This window comes from Hyla sarda, unplaced genomic scaffold, assembly GCF_029499605.1.
Source record: "Hyla sarda isolate aHylSar1 unplaced genomic scaffold, aHylSar1.hap1 scaffold_117, whole genome shotgun sequence".
Classification (NCBI taxonomy): domain Eukaryota; kingdom Metazoa; phylum Chordata; class Amphibia; order Anura; family Hylidae; genus Hyla; species Hyla sarda.
Window position 1 is genome coordinate 4,419 of NW_026607792.1, and position 9,038 is coordinate 13,456.

The window sequence follows — 9,038 nt, forward strand, 5'->3', positions numbered from 1 at the left end:
CTGTACTGTGACATCACTTTGTATTATCCCTGTACTGTGACATCACTCTGTATATTATCCCTGTACTGTGACATCACTGTTTATTATTCCTGTACTGTGACATCACTGTGTGTATTATCTCTGTACTGTGACATCACTGTGTATTATCCCTGTACTGTGACATCACTGTGTATTATCCCTGTACTGTGACATCACTGTGTATTATCCCTGTACTGTGACATCACTGTGTATTATCCCTGTGCTGTGACATCACTGTGCATTATCCCTGTACTGTGACATCACTGTGTGTATTATTCCTGTACTGTGACATCACTGTGTATATTATCTCTGAACTATAACATCACTGTGTGTTATCTCTATACTGCAACATCACTGTTGATACTTACACTGCACTGTGACATCACTGTATATATTAAGCCTGTATACCCTAATATCACTGTACATATTTACCTTGCACTGCGAGTGACAATACAGGGTAAATATGCACAGTTCAGAGTTAATATAAACAGTAATGTCTCTGTACAGGGACAGTAAACAGTTTTGCCACTACAGGGTTAATAAACGCAGTGTTGTCACAGTAGAGGGTAACTATACAGTGATGTCATTGTACCGGGAAAATATACACAGTGAAGTCAGCATTCAAGAATAATAAACTGTGATGTCACTACAGGGTTGTTATACACAGTGACATCAAATTACAGGATGAAGCACAGTGATGTCACAGTTTATGAAGCACAGTGATCAAAAACTACAAATTGACCCAATAAGGGGCTAAGAGGCCAAAACAATATAATTATCCAAACCCCAAGGCCGCAGCCTGGGGTGCAAAACACCTCAAATTACTCCCCCACTAAAACATAACTTTTAATTGTGTATATATTAAAAGATAACAAATCCAGAAGGTGATGATTAAAAATACAGTGTCACATGGGAGAATAATATAGTTATTGGAGCAACATTACTCCAGTGTTCGGGGCTCTGCAGAAGCCCAACATCCCAATTGTGACACTTATTAAAAACACAAAATTGCCGCCTCTACATGTTTCGCCGTCACCACGGCGTTCTCAAGAGGCAATATGTGCCAACAACACTCCAAAATGGCGGCAGGGGGTATTTATAGACCATCTCCCTATCATCATCAGTCAGCGACATCCATATTCAGCCTATCCCAGATATCCTAGTATTACTCCAATCATGATTCAATATATGAATCACTTCCCAGGTACTCCCGCTGTTGGGGACCAATTTTGTGTTTTTAATAAGAAGCACAGTGATGTCACAGAGACTACAGAATGTACAACTGTACGTATGATAAAGATGGCGGGATGCTATTGAAACGTCACACATACATGGGGGAATAAAACACTTTGTTTTTGCACCTTATCTGGGAGTGCCGCTGGATCTTTAGTTTTGTAGATAGATAGATGATATATAGATAGATGGATAGATGATAGATATGAGATAGATAATAGATATGAGATAGATAGATGATAGATATGAGATAGATAATAGATATGAGATAGATAATAGATATGAGATAGATAATAGATATGAGATAGATAGATAGATGGATAGATAGATGATAGATACTATTTCTTTCTAGCTATCTATCTAAAACAAATAAAAACGGCACAACCAAAATCCAGAAATTAGAGGGAAGTCGGGGTGCCCGCATACTTGGAACCTGGGTCCACTGGTTCCTCAATCCAGACAAAGAACAATATGATGCAACACGCCACAAGTTTTCAGAAAATGGTGGTTTATTCCATCATGTGCATAGTCCATAGTCCATGCACATGATGGAATAAACCACCATTTTCTGCAAACTTGTGGCGTGCTGCATCATATTGTTCTTTATCTATCTATATTTCTATATTCTATCTATATCATATCAATCTATATCTATCATATCCATCTATCTCCTATGTATCTATCTATCTCATATCTATCTATATCATATATATCTATCATCTATCTATCTATCTATCATCTATTTATCTATCTATCTCATATCTATCTATATATCCATCTATTTATGTATCTATCTATCTATATATCATCTATCTATCTATCTCTCATATCTATCTTTCATCTATCTCTCATCTATCTGAGATATATATGAGATAGATAGATAGATAGATAGATAGATAGATAAATAGAAAGATAGATAGATAGATAGATATGATATAGATAGATAGATAGATATGAGATAGATAGATAGATACATAAATAGATAGATGGATATATATATATATATATATATATATATATATATATATTCATATATATATATATATACACGAGATAGATATGATATAGATAGATAGATATGAGATAGATAGATAGGAGATAGATGGATAGATAGATAGATAGATGATTGATAGATCAGTGTTTCCCAACTAGGAGGGCCTCCAGCTGTTGCAAAACCACAACTCCCAGTATGCTCATAAAGCCAAAGGAATGCTGGGAGTTGTAGTTTTGCAACAGCTGGAGGCCCCCTGGTTGGGAAACTGATCTATCTATCTTTCTCCTATCTATCTATATCATATAAATGTATCTATATCATATCCATCTATCTATATCATATCCATCTATCTCCTATCTATCTGTCTATATCATATCTATCTATCATCTATCTATCGGTCTATCATCTATCTATCCATCTATTTACTGTATGTATCTTTCTATATATCATCTCTCTATCTATATATCATCTATTTATCTTTCTATCTCTCATATCTATCTAGCTATCTCTCGTCTATCTATCTCTCATCTATCTGAGTTAGATAGATAGATATGAGATAGATAGATGAGAGATAGATAGATATGAGAAAGATAGATAGATGCATAAATAGATGGATATAGATAGATGGATGGATAGATATGAGATAGATAGATAGATAGGAGATTGATAGATAGATATTAGATAGATGCATAAATAGATGGATATAGATAGATGGATGGATAGATATGAGATAGATAGATAGATAGATAGATAGATAGATAGGAGATTGATAGATAGATATTAGATAGATGCATAAATAGATGGATATAGATAGATGGATGGATAGATATGAGATAGATAGATAGATAGATAGATAGATAGATAGGAGATTGATTGATAGATAGATAGATCAGTGTTCCCCAACATGGGGGCCTCCAGGTGTTGCAAAACTACAACTCCCAGTATGCTCATAAAGCCAAAGCAATGCTGGGAGTTGTAGTTTTGCAACAGCTGGAGGCCCCCTGGTTGGGAAACACTGAACTACCTCCCACTGTCTCCCGAACTACAACTTTCCCCCTCTCCCCCAAGCAAGTTACTTACTTTAAAAGGGCAGCATCAGCAGTGGGCACTGGGCAGGTAAGTCTTTCATACTGGTGGTGTCCGGGCCTGTATACACACAGCAGGCCTGCTCCACAAGGTCCAGCAGCAGCATACAGGGGAGTGAGAGAGGGGGAGGAGCTTCCTGTCTGCTCTTCCCAGTCTGCATAGCGCGGCCCCTGCGTGGTGACAGGGCTGCTGGCTGAAGATTTATTAAATAAAAGGATGCCGGAGTAAATGGCTCCGGGGGGCGGGGGGTGCAGCGGGGGCTCGGGCCCCTTACTGGTGAACTAGCTGTACCCCCCTGAGGGCCATGAGAGCTGCTAGTGACCTACTGCTGCTAGGGGGGGCACAAGGGGGGGGGCAATCATGATGTGGGGGGGGCCAATCATGATGTAGGGGGGGCCGTGGCCCCCTCTGCCCCCCCCCCCCTAGAGACGTCACTGGGCCGCCTGCAAGGGGTGGTTGAACGCAGCATCCATCCGGGTGCTGTCAAACTTGCTGTGGTCGGGGAGTATGCGGTGGTATGTGGCCTAATGCTCGCCTCTGGGGCCGGACCTGGAGAGGGCAGCGGGCCCCCTTTCACGCTGGGCCCCTGTTCCTGCTGCACAGTTCGTCTGTTTTCTCTCTGAGGTTTTTTTTTTGGGGGGGGGGGGGGGGGGGGGCGGGGTTCAGGAGGTCTTTCAGCAGCCCTTTCTCCGATCAGCAGCTGTTTCTATAGCAGGCGACCAGCCCCAGCAGCCCTTTCTCTTAAAGTGGCAGAGGATCAGCAGGGGCTGGTCGGGCGCAGCGCTGGGGCTCGCCACCGGCAGGCAGGATGGAACCGGAACTGCTGTATTAAACTTCAATCCCGGCGGTCTTCCGGAGAGTGAGGAGCAACTTGCGCTAGTCGGGTCCCTGAGCGAGGCCCCGTCACATCCTATTGGCTCACTCTTGTCACATGACATATTTAAACGTCACACATCGATGCGCACAGCAGTGTCAGTTTGGCTATCACAGGGAGAGGATCTCCTCTCCCTGTGATAGCTGAAGCTGCATGGAGCTCTCATGGCCTCTGTGGCCCGACAGAAGTTCACACATTTACGCAGCTCATACGGCTGGCTCATATACATTTACTGTTGATCCACAGCGCTATCGGGATCCCAATGCCCGAAGGCGCTGTCATCAGTGTGCGTCCCCGCGAGCGCCCCACGCCCGCAGCTCTACTCCCCCGTCCCCCTTAGCTCTACTCCCCGTCCCTTTGACGCTCAGGGAGCGGGGAACAGAAAGTAGAGCATCGGGCGCAGGTTAAGTTATTCGCGTAGTGCTGCACATGCGCAGTACTACTTTACCTGCGCCCGATGCTCTACTTTCTGTTCCCCGCTCCCTGAGCGTTAATGGGACGGGGAGTAGAGCTGCGGGCGTGGGGCGCTAGCGGGGACGCACACTGATGACAGCGCCATCGGGCATCGGGATCCCGATAGCGCTGTGGATCAACAGTACATGTAATAATAGAGTAAATGTATATGAGCCAGCCGTATGAGCTGCGTACATGTGTGAACTTCTGTCGGCCTACAGAGGCCATGCGAGCTCCGTACAGCTTCAGCTATCACAGGGTGAGGAGATCCTCTCCCTGTGATAGCCAAACTGACACTACTGTGCGCATCGATGCGTGACGTTTAAATATGTCACGTGACAAGAGTGAGCCAATAGGATGTGATGGAGGCGGACCATCTCATTCTATGGCAAATCTCATTCCACGGCAATGCACCGGGCCAAGAAGTCTTCTTTAACATGGTGCGGCCGGTGCATTGCCATAGAATGAGATGGTCCGCCTCCATCACATCCTATTGGCTCACTCTTGTCACATGACATATTTAAACGTCACACATCGATGCGCACAGCAGTGTCAGTTTGGCTATCACAGGGAGAGGATCTCCTCTCCCTGTGATAGCTGAAGCTGCACGGAGCTCTCATGGCCTCTGTGGCCCGACAGAAGCTCACACATTTACGCAGCTCATACGGCTGGCTCATATACATTTACTGTTGATCCACAGCGCTATCGGGATCCCGAAGGCGCTGTCATCAGTGTGCGTCCCCGCGAGCGCCCCACGCCCGCAGCTCTACTCCCCGTCCCGTTGACGCTCAGGGAGCGGGGAACAGAAAGTAGAGCATCGGGCGCAGGTTAAGTTATTCGCGTAGTGCTGCACATGCGCAGTACTACTTTACCTGCGCCCGATGCTCTACTTTCTGTTCCCCGCTCCCTGAGCGTTAATGGGACGGGGAGTAGAGCTGCGGGCATGGGGCGCTAGCGGGGACGCACACTGATGACAGCGCCATCGGGCATCGGGATCCCGATAGCGCTGTGGATCAACAGTACATGTAATAATAGAGTAAGTGTATATGAGCCAGCCGTATCAGCTGCGTACATGTGTGAACTTCTGTCGGGCCACAGAGGCCATGAGCGCTCCGTGCAGCTTTAGCTATCACAGGGAGAGGAGATCCTCTCCCTGTGATAGCCAAACTGACACTGCTGTGCGCATCGATGCGTGACGTTTAAATATGTCACGTGACAAGAGTGAGCCAATAGGATGTGATGGAGGCGGACCATCTCATTCTATGGCAAATCTCGTTCTACGGCAATGCACCGGCCATTTGGCAGTCAAGGTGATCGGCCCACCGGGGATTTTCCCGGTATCCCAGTCCAGCCTTGACTCTGGCTGGGTGGCAGTCACCCACCAGTACACACAGCAGACCCTAAACCCATATCATTATTGCTAAGCAGGAAGATGGGAGTCCATTTCACTCTGATGGACCATTTTTAAATGCAATCCATAACCTGGCTTTGGCAGGAACCCTTCTTACTCCTCCTACTTGCATTTGATACTGGGTTTAGGATCTGCATAGGAAACACACACAAGCACACACTTACCTTTGTTGCCTTCTGACGCCTCCTTGGCTGTCCCCAAACGGTATAAAACCATAAGCCACGGGAAGTTGTAAGGATAGAGGACATACCTGCATCCTATTGGACTCACTTGTCTTGGTTAAATCCAGCTTATTTGACAACCTATGGTGCTGCTGCTTCTGCTCATGGAAGTGCTGCTTCTGACAAGGCTGTTCTTTGGTGGTCCTAGGCGACATTACAATCTCCATGGTTACATACACATTTGCAACTCCAACAATACACACATATGCATGTATGTATGTATGTATGTATGTGTATCTATCTATCTCTATATATATTTATCTCTCTCTCTCTCTCTGTATATATATATATATATATATATATATATATATATATATATATATTTCTTTTAAATATATATATAGAGAGAGATAGAGATGGAAATACTTTTTTAAACATGTTTTCACCTTTTTCTACCTTCTTTTTTTTCTTCTCTCCATGTTTTCCTTCTTTCCTCCTTTTTTCCTATGCTGCTGCTTCTTATTTTTCTTCTTTTTCAGACCCTATCATTGCACTATTGCTTATTCAATACCACCAGCAGATGGAGACACTATATTGCAACATTAGTTGTGAGCAGCAGTTTGTACAAACAAATGCCTCATAGCTGATGTCCTATCCATTATTGCAATGGATGGCTGGCTGGCAACATTTGTTTTTATTATTCCAATACCACAGTACCAATGCATGGTCACTCAACAGCAATGACACCCCCATGTCAATTAACAAGATTCAGCTCCCACTACCTGAAAGACAGCTACCTATCATGTCATGTCCAACCTGCACAGGTGTGCAGGTTGCTGAGCTTATTCAATTAAAGAGGACATTCAGCAGCAGCAGCAGTCCTGTGCCTGGTCGCTCTAACAGGGGCCAGACACAAGCGGCACAACCTATTGTCTTTTGCCTGCAGTAAGGGCCCACTGGACTAGCCAGCAAGCAGCTGCAGCAGCAAATAAACAGGTAATCTTTCTTTCCAACACTGAAACCTGGTGGTGCACTTAATATATGCTACCAGATAGGGGACATATCAGATATTAAACTGATAAAAACAGACACCACATTTGATCTCAGCCAAAAAGAAGGACGAGAAGTGATAACTGTCAAAGGGGAGGAATCCCTTCACATGCACCATCACTACTTGTAGGAAGGGAGGCTGGCTGGCAGCCTCCCATACACACCCTGGCTGGGTGGCAGTCACCCACCAGTACACACAGCAGACCCTAAACCCATATCATTATCATTATTGCTAAGCAGGAAGATGGGAGTCCATTTCACTCTGATGGAGCATTTTTAAATGCAATCCATAACCTGGCTTTGGCAGGAACCTTTCTTTCGCCTCCTACTTGCATGTGATACTGGGTTTAGGATCTGCATAGGAAACACACACACACACACACAAGCACACACTTACATGTGTTGCCTGCTGACTCCTCCTTGGCTGTCCCCAAACGGTATAAAACCAACAGCCACGGGAAGCTGTAAGGATAGAGGACATACCTGCATCCTATTGGACTCACTTGTCTTGGTTAAATCCAGCTTATTTGACAACCTATGGTGCTGCTGCTTCTACTCATGGAAGTGCGGCTTCTGACAAGGCTGTTCTTTGGTGGGCCTAGGCGACATCACAATCTCCATGGTTACATACACAACAAAGGTCAGATGTTGTTTACACCTGGCCATGCCAGTGGTATTGAGTAGCATATCCCAGTGCTAAGGGTCCTGGGTGCAACAATCTTTCAATGGGGAATAGCCGAGCTGAGTTTGTCAAGTGCACCCATGTTTGCAACTCCAGCAATACACACATATTGTTACGCCGAGCGCTCCGGGTCCCCGCTCCTCCCCGGAGCGCTCGCAACATCCTCGCAATTGCAGCGCCCCGGTCAGACCTGCTGACCGGGTGCGCTGCGATACCTCTCCCAGCCGGGATGCGATTCGCGATGCGGGAGGCGCCCGCTCGCGATGCGCACCCCGGCTCCCGTACCTGACTCGCTCTCCGTCGGTCTTGTCCCGACGCGCACGGCCCCGCTCCTTAGGGCGCGCGCGCCGGGTCTCTGCGATTTAAAGGGCCACTGCGCCACTGATTGGCGCAGTTGGCTTAATTAGTGTGTTCACCTGTGCACTCCCTATTTATACCTCACTTCCCCTGCACTCCCTCGCCGGATCTTGTTGCCATTGTGCCAGTGAAAGCGTTTCCTTGTGTGTTCCTAGCCTGTGTTCCAGACCTCCTGCCGTTGCCCCTGACTACGATCCTTGCTGCCTGCCCCGACCTTCTGCTACGTCCGACCTTGCTCTTGTCTACTCCCTTGTACCGCGCCTATCTTCAGCAGTCAGAGAGGTTGAGCCGTTGCTGGTGGATACGACCTGGTTGCTACCGCCGCTGCAAGACCATCCCGCTTTGCGGCGGGCTCTGGTGAATACCAGTAGCAACTTAGAACCGGTCCACCAGCACGGTCCACGCCAATCCCTCTCTGGCACAGAGGATCCACCTCCTGCCAGCCGAATCGTGACAGTAGATCCGGCCATGGATCCCGCTGAAGTTCCACTGCCAGTTGTCGCCGACCTCACCACGGTGGTCGCCCAGCAGTCGCAACAGATAGCGCAACAAGGCCACCAGCTGTCTCAACTGACCGTGATGCTACAGCAGCTACTACCACAGCTTCAGCAATCATCTCCTCCGCCAGCTCCTGCACCTCCTCCGCAGCGAGTGGCCGCTTCCGGCCTACGACTATCCTTGCCGGATAAATTTGATGGGGACTCTAAGTTTTGCCGTGG

General features: G+C 46.5%; 1 pseudogene; it reads right to left on the reverse strand.

Moving 5' to 3' along the window:
* Nucleotides 1–7,253: 7,253 nt before the first annotated feature.
* On the reverse strand, nucleotides 7,254–7,361 carry LOC130302573 (U2 spliceosomal RNA; annotated as a pseudogene).
* Between the last annotated feature and the right edge of the window lie 1,677 nt (nucleotides 7,362–9,038).